Here is a 10727-nt window from a genome sequence, read left to right on the forward strand (position 1 = left end):
TAATACATGACTGAGTTAGTGCCAAACTCCAAACTAACAGTTTTGGGTTCTAACACAGTTTTTAAAGAACCCCCCAACAGAACCCCAAACCAAACACACACACAGACTCCCTAACAAGATACCACACTGGAGGTCCATAGGCTCTGCACAGGCATCCTCTTATTTCCTAGTGAAAAAAAAGTTTCCTTCTCCATGGACAGGAGTTCCAGAGAAACTGAAGTCCTAATTTTGTCCTGTTTATCAAAAAGATTTGCCATTACCATTCTACCTCAATTTCCCCAAGGAAAAAAAAGGAACACTTTTCCATTTTCTCACCATGGTTGGAAAGGTTTAATATTTATGCCTGTATTGACCATTTCCGACTGGTTGCTAAGCAACACTCCTCCCTCCCCAGCATCATATAAGGGAAAAAACAGAGGGAAGCAGAAAATGAGAAATGTTGGGGAAAACAGATTCATCCAGTCTAAGTGAAATTCAATGGGTCATAGGTGCTATTTGTTAGCAAAGTAAAAGGGCACATAATTCCTGCCAGACACACTAAGACATCAGTTTATGACATCACACCAGCCATGCACCATGGTTCTAGCAAGAAAGACAGAACAAATCACCTGACACTCATCTTCTCTGGATCCTAACAGTAACACCACTTGAGTCTCATTTTAAATTCACTTGAGAAAATATAAGGTAACTTTTCTAACACTAAGCTTGTAAAATCACAACTTTCTTTCCTCAGATAGACAATGTTTTGCGCCTCAGAGCTTGAAAAGAAGTTTAGAAGGATGTGACAAACAATTGTCTGCTCTTCAAAGTATTTAATTTCTTCTAGTCCATTACATCCTTATGGTATTGAGTGCACTACTTCTGCACAAATGAGGGACTCTCTGGGAGGGGTAATAGGATTAAATGAATTTGAGGAAGAAAGCAGTAGAACAGGTATGGTTGATGTTGTGTTATCTTCACTGTATTTTATTTCAGCCCAAAGCTAGCCATGCATCATCAGAGCCTTTGTGGAGCAAAAAGTAACGCCAATAAAAATGCAAGCTTAGGTACCCAAAGAGCAAGCCTTGGGTACATATCAAAAGGATTCAGAATTTTCCACCTTTAAAATATCCCATTTAAAATGACTGTTGCACCATGCTCCATTTATGATCATCTGTTCAAAATAGTTATCTCAAGTGTGTTCACAGACCCAGAGAGACGGGTTTTCCAAGAGCACTGAGTGTCAAGTCAGGTAATTCACACTCAACTCATTCCCTCAGTCTGTCCTGTTGCCCCACTTACACTGACAGCATTTAATCATGGGACTGCCTGTAATTATTTCCAAGTGCACATCATTCAAGAAGATGTTTGACATTTCTCTCTTATTCATGGCTGGCCTCATTTCTTTATTTCCATAGCAAGCATGCTGACAAGCCGTTCTTGCATATGCCTTTTGAACCATAGCTTTGGACAAATTAGCAAATTCGAAGAAAGTTTGAAATCGCCTTACGTTCCTAGAAACACCAGGAGGATGAGAAGCTGAATGAGAGAAAGTGGAACACTATTGAATCTCTCGCTAACAGGATGAAATGCAGACTTGGTCACTATCCATTGCACTGGCTGTAGCTGAAGAAGCATGCAGGTAGCTCCAGACTGGAAGAGAATACGACAGGACTTGCTCAAGAGACAGCACTAAAATATGCAAGAAACCTGGAGGAAAGCTGAAAGCACCACAGATGGCACAGAGATGTGAGCTGAGCTCTACTACATCATCTACAATACAACCTAAATCTACCAAAAAACAGACTTCTTTACCTCCAGTGCTCATGAAACAATTTGCCATCCCACCTGCAAAATATCCCTGCTATAGTCTTGATTACCATGTTGAAGAAGAAAACTGTCCTTATAGGCTTTTCAAAATGAAAGCAAACATGAGGGGTAAATCTAATTGTACTTGAATATCTACAAGAATAAAGAATCCTCACTAATCTGAAGGGAGAAATGTTTATTACTAACATCACTTTCGTCATCAATTTTCAAATAAATTTCTGAAAAGAAAAATTTTGAAATAAAAGCTTAAAAAAAGAAAAACTGAAATTATTAAAATGCAGAAATAAACCTCTTTTCCTGTGTTTAGTCCAGCAAATTACTTGTTCTTTATCTTATTTTTTTACTTTCTATAATTATTAATCTTCACAGATTCTTTTGGATAAAGTCAGCTAAAAATCATACAGTGGCCACTAGAGAGTTAACTAATATTTCTCAGAGTTGGCAAACGTTCAGTCAAAAACCTGGCCCACTGCCTGTTGTTTACTGAAGCTAGGGAAGAAGCATCTGCAACATTATGAAAAGCATATTGTAAAAGGCAACACATGCAAATTAAACCTCTTGAGCTATGAGTAAATTGCTAGGAAAATTTATAACTCATTTAATAAAACTTGAAATAAATACATTGCCTTGGCTCTCAGGGAAAACAAAGTATTTCCCATGATTCCATGTTCAAAAAATGATCATCAAAACAGATTTCTACAATTTTAATGTAAAATCAAATAGCGATCTAAACCAAACCTCCTTTCCCCCCAACACTTCTGTTCATGTCATTAAACAACTTGGCCAGAAATTTTTGTGCCAAAGAACTTCTAGGGATTCATGTGCCTTAGATTCACCTTTTGTATTCACTAATATATATATATTTTTTTACTGTGTTTGTGTCATTACTAATGTTATTTTTACCGAAATATAACTACTTTATTATGAAATAAAATGCCACCTTGCAGGTTTAAAAAAAAGGGAGTTGTTTATAAAAACAGAAGGTCCTTTGAAGAGAGATTGTTTTTTTAGTTTGTTTTTTTTTCTGTCTTTTTTGTTTTTCCATTGCTGTAAACAGTCCCAAGCAAACAAGAACCTAAACCCAGTAAGATTTTACTGCAGCCACCCATTTTTTAGCCTGGATACAGTGTTGCAGCCCAGCCCAACCCAGATGGGAAGCATATCTGCTATTAAAAGTAGAACATAATTTCATATCATCTTACAGATGAACTTATTATCCAACCTCACAACATGAGTTTCATTAACTCATGCCATTAGCAGCCAGAATAGGAACTGACACCAGAGAATGCTCAAAGACAGATTACAGCATGAAGAGACAGAGTACCTGCTACAACCCATTCCCACTGCAGCAATGGCAAGGAATCTATGGCTGAAGCTGTGCACAATGTTCATTTCAAACAAATGGCAAAGACAAGTTTTTCAAGTTATTTCATGAACAGTAGACCATGTTTTAAATTTGTGTTAAGAAATGCTTCTAAGACCTATTCCAAATTGAAAAGATTAATCTCTACTCCTTCACTTAGCAGCATTCTTCAAAACAATTTACTGGAATCTGCTGGCTTCTCTCCAGTATCTTCACTACTCATTCCTAAAGGAGTAGGTAAGTATCTCTGAGCTCTCTGAAAATCCTAGACCATAGCTACCATCTAGAAGGTGCCTCCCTTGACAGCACCAGTCTCCACAGGACCCACATGTAAAAATTACTGCACACTGCTGGGTAACGTGATGCTCTCCTGATACATGACCCAGATACAAAAAGGTCTGCCAGGCTAGCTGGCAGAATATCACCCCAAGAGTCAGCTTCCTTCTGAAGCAGCTTGTATCAGTAAGAGACCTTTTATGGGTACAGCTTCCATCAGTTCCCCAGAATAAGTTATATGCCAAGCAGGACTTTTTGATTTTTTGTTTTTCATAGTATGTCTATATTCATGTTGAACAATTTGCCTACATAGTTCTGCCACTTAGAATCAGTTAAAAAATAAACTGAACTCTTATGCGACCAATCATCATATATAGCAAAACCAGCATTTTGGACACATAGCTGTGAAGAACCCCAAATGTAGAAGATAGATACTATATACGTATGCCTTTAAGCAAACAAGGCTCTATCCATAGTAGTTATGGAGTGCAAGTGGTGTTTATTCAGCCTCAAATAAAGCTGTTTTACAGGCACACAGCAGCTACTGGAATATCCTGATTTTCAAAGTTCAACAGGCAATTACTTCATATAAATGGACAAATCCAATGGCCATTGAGCAACACTCAAACTCATAGAGCTTAGTTTCTTTTTTTTCCCTAAAATAATTTATAATACATTTCACGTTAGGACTGACAGGAAAAAGAAAACCACTTTCTTCAATGTTTTCTCTCCTGTTTAGAAATTTAGAAGACATAAAAGCCCAATAGCCATTTCTCCTTCCCCAAATATGTCTTTTATTTACTTACAAGGTAATTAGTATGTTTTACTTCCCAAAAATACACAAAGCTCTTTCAAGGAAAATATGACTCAGATTAATTTTGCTATTTCTCTCAGCTCCTTACTTCTCATTTAAGCCCTGGAGTCTGATGGGAAATCAGTAATTTAAAACGAAATTTGAAAAAGAGTAAAACATTGGCAAAATATCCTAAGTACTGAACCAAGACTAAGTGTGCAAACAATTTTAAGCATGCTAAAAAATATATTTATATATATTTATAGATATCTCTATAGGTATATCTACACCATTCTATAAAATGCAAAAAGTAAGTGTAAGACCTAAAGGTAAACAGGTGTTTTTCTAACTTCTTATTACTTAAAAACTAAGAGCACGACATGATTGTTTTAGACACAATGTTCAATGCCCTTTTTACAATTCTCATATATTTTGCCATCAATCATGATCATCAAGATACAGTGACTGGTGACTGACAACAGAAAGAGAAATTTAGAGGTGCTAGTAAAATGACAGAGCTGTCATGATTGCCTCAAAAATTACTCTTCTGAAAGAAGGAGAAAATTTCTGAAGAAAAAAAATGTTGGCAGCACTGATGTCCCTGTCAGCATGTGAGGTAGGGGTTAATGAGAAAGGAAAAGTCACCCAAAATTTTGTCTTCTACTCTTAGCCAAACTCCACCATATTTTTTATAAAGTTTTTTTTTCTTTCTTCTTCAAACTATCATAATAACTGAGGCTGCACTGATAAATCTGTGACATGATCCTGAAAAATATTAAAACTTACATTGGCATTACAAATGTGGATCAGCTCACTGAATTAGGAACTGTGTACATGAGCTAGTACATCAAATCTAACAAATTAAACTTTAACTGACACATACTCTTGTCCTATAATACCAAAGTAATGATTAAGTCCTGAATAAGTCTTATACACATTACTATTTTCCTCACTGAAATAATAAACAGCCATTATTTTCCAAAATTTGCCTTTCTGCATAATTGTAATTTCTTCAAATGTCACTTAAAACATCAACCAAACACACACCAAGAATCTTTACAAAAAAGTGCAGTATACAATGAGCATGTGTGCCATAAAACCCTTTTTCTCTGCTAAATTTTCCAAATTTTAACCAATAAATCAATTCAAGAATAATTGCAAAATAACTTTTTAAACACTGCTCTTAGTCTATCAGCAAGGCAGATTAGATCTGCTTTGATGCCTTAGCTAAGCTCTAATTTCTTGGGCCATTGCTGAACTGCAGCTGCCATTTCCCAGTCTCCACTTCTCAAGTCAAGTAGGAAGTAATTACCAAATTTTGAATTTGGCTAAGAATCAGAATTTGCTTGACTGCTTTTTCACAGAACTGGCCTCAGAATTGGTACTTGCTACCACTTGGTCCCAAAGTTCTAGTAAGGATGTTTGTCTAATCAGAACTTCAGTATAATATGGTATCAATGCAATGGCAGTGGTCATCTAGCTGCACATCAGGGTGCTGTCCCAATAGCAAACAGTGAAGTGCCCCACGTTTTCCCTAGTTCCAAATGTCCAAATAATAAGCAGGAAGTTCACAAAAATGTCTTAAGATTACAGCATTTTCTCCTACTTGTGAAGAAATGATTACCATATGTAATTGTTTTGGATTTGGGTTTTGTAGTTTTTTGATTCTTTTTAAAATAAGGGAGATAATGTTTAATGCTACTCCAAACACAGGAGACTGGATTGTAATTGTAGTCTGTTATGTCAAGACAATTCACTTCTTAGTACTTCATTTTCCTCATTTTTAAATGGGCATGGACTTCCTTGCCAAGCAGAGATTTGCTGACAACACAGATGTGCTGCACAACAAGCACGTATTCCTTTTTCCTGGGGTTGGTGACTGCACTCATTGCTGATTTGTTTACTCTGGCATTTTAGTGCCACGCAAGGAACACGGACTTTGGACACTGCCCACTTGTCAAACACATCCTACACATAATCTCTCTAATTGCAGGAAAGGCATTGAGAACCATCTGTGAAAACATGCCTGATATCAAGTTTTAAAAATTGAGCATAGCAAATCGAAGGCAAGTTCCAGTTTAAGCAGCTTCCATAGGGTCTGGGATAGACACACATGCCAGACTATGAAACCACTTCACAGCATGTGAAATGCTCTTTAGTTAGAACCACAAACTTCTACTAGATTGCTGATTGATGGAATGCTTGTATTAGAAATACACAGCGTGAAATTCCATTTCCAGCAAGGAAAGGGAAGTTCTTGATGAGACTGGTGAAAGAGTGATAAAAGCTTCACTCAAAACCTCCATTTTAGTATCAGATTGTGGGAAACTTCCACTTAAACAGCCCAACAAAGCCCATTAGCCATCAATCTACAAGCACTAAAGAAAGCTAAAAACTACAATGTTATCACCTAACCAATGCTGTTAGAATCACCCTGACACACATGCTGATGAAGATCAGAGGACTTAAGTGGCTCAAAACAGCTCAACAATGAAACCACCCTGTGCCACTTCCACCCTTACCTTCACACATAGCTGCCAATGGCACACACAGGAAGAAAAAGTCCTACCTCACAAAAGAGAAAAAATACCAAAAAGAGAGGGAGAGAAAGTAAATTGCTTTGTCCATCTTTTGGCAACTAGGACAAAGCTTTTCTAGCATTTTCTTGCATCACTGCCAAGTTTTCACAACTAGGCCATCTTTCTACATTCTTAGAAATGACTGCAATATTGCAGCAAAACGTCACCAGAGTACAGTTAAAATTAAGAACTCCTTCCAGTACAAAGGTTACTGTTTCCTACTCCCTGATGTAGACAAACAACATATTTGAATAAAAATGAAACCTAGTGTCCTAAGGGAAGAAATAACACAAATCTGAATCAAGATTTTCTATCAGAAGTTTCTGGTGGATGGTTTTGTGAGAGAGAGAAAAAGAAGAATGAGGTTTGAAGGTTTTAGGTGGCAAGACATGGAGGACTATACTTAAATCTTTCTGAAAAATGAGTGATTTTCAGTCTTCACTGTCCAAGATGTTCCAAATTCATGATGAACAAAGTTTATTTTGGACACCATAAAAATTGATACCTGCCAAACCAAAAGTACCTTCACAAAAATGAAGGATAAAATAATTAACAGTAATTCTAGCACACACAAACATGGAATTGGCTTTGAGAGCTTGACAGCCACCTCAGTTACCATTCAGTCATCTGCCTTTTGTCAAAGCATTTCCTTCTGGCTGGGATGGATAACAAAGCTTATCTCAGCTTCCTCCATTCACTCTTTAACATCTTAGAAGAAACACATTTGTTATGTAGTTAATATTGACATTCTGAAGTGTGTGCTTCGGTCGGTAAGACAGATCCCAAATATCCTATTCTGTTAGGCCTTCTGTGGTGTTTGGGGACAAAATCAAATGCATTGATTGTCATGCATCCACTGGAGCCATCTTAAGTGACATTATCATTTGAATGTAGGCAGGGGAGATTCATTTGGAAGAATAACTGTACTCCCAAAAAATGACGAAACAATTTCTAGGTGATGACTGGATTTCCAAATTCAATGTCGATTTTATACAATTCAAAATATCACATTAGATATAACTGTTACTTTTGCTGGGTTATGTTCAACACTAGTCAAGAGTTCATCCACATCTTCATTCTCAAAGACAACTAATTAATTACCACAATGCTTATTGCAAGGTACTCTCAGACAAGACTCTAAAAATGAATGTCTAATTTATGTAGACTTCAAAGAGATTGATATCACTTAAACCAAGCATCTATTCTCTAGTTTCAGACTGTGTTAATTGCAAAGATGTTAATGGCTGGTTCATCAAGAAACAGACTAACATATCCCACTTGATGCAAAGCCAACAAACACCTTTAATAAATCTGGTTCAAGTAGTACCAGTTGTGGAAAGAAAACGTCACAAATTTCCCTCCATTCCTTCTTTAAGGAATATAAAACAAGGTTTTATCTATCATATGGTACATCTGTAGCATCTCTACTCCTAACTGGGAATAAAACTTAAATTTGCTTTTCTAACAGAGCATTATTCAGATGAACTACTCTGTATTGTACTTGCTCCTTGGAAAATCCTTTGAGCAGATTCTCTCCTGTAAACACTTTGTATAGTAATACACAATTAAAAAGAATGCCTGTTTTCTGTTGTATTTGCAGATGTCTTTTGCTGTTAAATATACTGGCAAGTTGATGCACAGGAACAGACTGAAAAGCAGACTGCTCTCTCTTAATCGTTATTACAAATATTTAATAAATGAACCAGAGCCCATATTCTATGCATTTTTATCCATCAAATCCATCTTTATTAGTACCTTTCACATTTTTTGAGAACTAATTTTCAAAGTTCAGAGGTTAACTTGTCTTGTTTGGGTACTGAACATGAAGCAACTTCTTACTGCTTTTGGCAAAGTGGAGTCCTCCTCTACTGGAAGTAAGTGGAATCTTTCAGGAATCAAATGTCATAACTCAGAGATGAGGGCCGAATATCAAAATGTCCATATCGTGCTGCCAATCACAGCTTGGATATTAGCTCTGATAAATTATAATAGGTGAGAGCATCCATTGTAGTCTTTCTGAACATAGCAATTGCCACATCAAAAACTGAAACACATCTGAAAAAGTAGTAACAGAGATTTGTTTGTTTGCTTTCATGCAGCAACCACTTCTGATAATTATGCTTATTTTAGTCACATATATAATACATAGACATATATGTATATGTAATTAACTATGTACTTTTAGATTTTAACTGAAAGTTACTATCTGTATGCATAATTAAAGTGCACATTCCTCTAAGTATGTCATCTTCAAATCAGCTAGTTCTGAGACAGATTGACTAGAGATGCTGAACTGACGAGTTATATTGTATTGTACCCTTACAAGCTTATGGTGTTCAAGTCTAAGTGTGGCCCTTCCACAGCCTAAAGCCCACAGGTAATCCTCATAATAAATAAAAAAGGTAGTTTTCCATTCTTCCTGAAATTAGCAGGAAGCAGTTCGTGTCATTACAGCCACATGGTAGGAGTACAGCTGAACACACCTCGAGGTTCTCTTTGGCTGTGTTTACATTGTCTTTCCAGAGAGGAGACAGGCCCTCCTCCCTTTTCAGTGTGTTCAGTACCACTGACAGCAGGGACTCCATTACTTAACACAGGGATCCATCCAGCTGCTCCTGTTTTTAACTGCCATAGTCCTCAGGTTTCAGAGACACTCACTACTTGTGATTCCTAGGGTCTACAGAGGAGTTCCAGGTAGCTGATACTTTTAAATACCAGTTTGTACTGATGAGCTCTGAAAAGGTCAAAATAAAACTGACTGGCAACCACCTAAGCTTTGCTTTTACTGTATCCTGAGTCTCTGCTAGCACAGCCTCCATAGTCACTCCTCAGCTTCAGCAATTGCTGAGTGATGGCAGCAGAATTATTAAACAGATGCAAAATATAAAAGAAACAAATTACAGCAGTGGAGAGATGAAAAAAAACTTCTACCTAAACAACACAGCACTAACAAGTTGGTTGTTTGGTGCTCACTTCTGTGGTGAATTCTGATAACCTGTTTTGAAGTCAGCAGACAAAAGAGGCACACGGACCTTTTTGTAATTTATTACATGAAGACGCCTTTGCCTTAAGCTATCAGAAGAAAAACTGTGTGTTCCTCTACTGGCTTTACTCCTCTTCAGTAAGTGACTGTTCTATGGCAATAAAGTTTTATCATAACGGATCTTTGAAGGTTTGTTCCAATCACAACAATGATTTTCTACAGTATTTATTCCTTTTAAAATTTTAGGGAAACTCTCTTAAAGAAACAACTGAATAGCAAACTGATTTGCAGTAACCACTAAGAATATCATTGGAATGTAACTGGAAGGAAACCTATGAGCTATTTCCAGATGAAACCATTTCATTGATATAATAAATAGTTGACTAACTATGGCAAGGAATGTGGGTAGGACCATTAAGGACTTGGTATGGCTAATTGTAGAAAGAGGCACCATCACCATAAAATCTGCTACCATCTACCTGTATCTACAGAAAAATAAAGTTGATTCTTCAATGAAAAAGATGAAAAAGGAAAGGTGTACATGTACTACTTTCTTCTTTCTAGACAACTGATAAAGGGGCATTCCTTTTTCAAAGTTTACACTCAAAAAGTTAGCAAAATTTACACCCATACCACTTTCTTTCAAGGCTTTTCTCTTATGTGTAAGAGATTACCAGCACTTTTTATTTGGTTGGGAAAAAAACCCCCAAACACAAACAAATAAGCAAGACAAGGTCTTGTAGTTGCGTTCTCCTTGATGGACTTGTAGGAAGTTGCTAATTGTCCTTTGCCCTGAATGACAGGAATAGGTAGGGAGGTAACTGGACATGTTTAACCCTCAGGGTATTCTGACCATCCTTCTTCATGTAATATGAGAAAGCTGCTCTCCAGCTGTTCTGCTCCATCATACTAACAGTATATTTT

General features: G+C 36.8%; 1 protein-coding gene across 1 annotated transcript in view; it reads right to left on the reverse strand.

The window, feature by feature from the left end:
- Positions 1 to 10727, reverse strand: part of LRMDA (leucine rich melanocyte differentiation associated) — a 612848-nt gene that overhangs the window by 309663 nt on the left and 292458 nt on the right.

The sequence above is a fragment of the Coloeus monedula genome, assembly GCF_965178545.1.
Source record: "Coloeus monedula genome assembly, chromosome: 8".
In the NCBI taxonomy this organism is placed as follows: domain Eukaryota; kingdom Metazoa; phylum Chordata; class Aves; order Passeriformes; family Corvidae; genus Coloeus; species Coloeus monedula.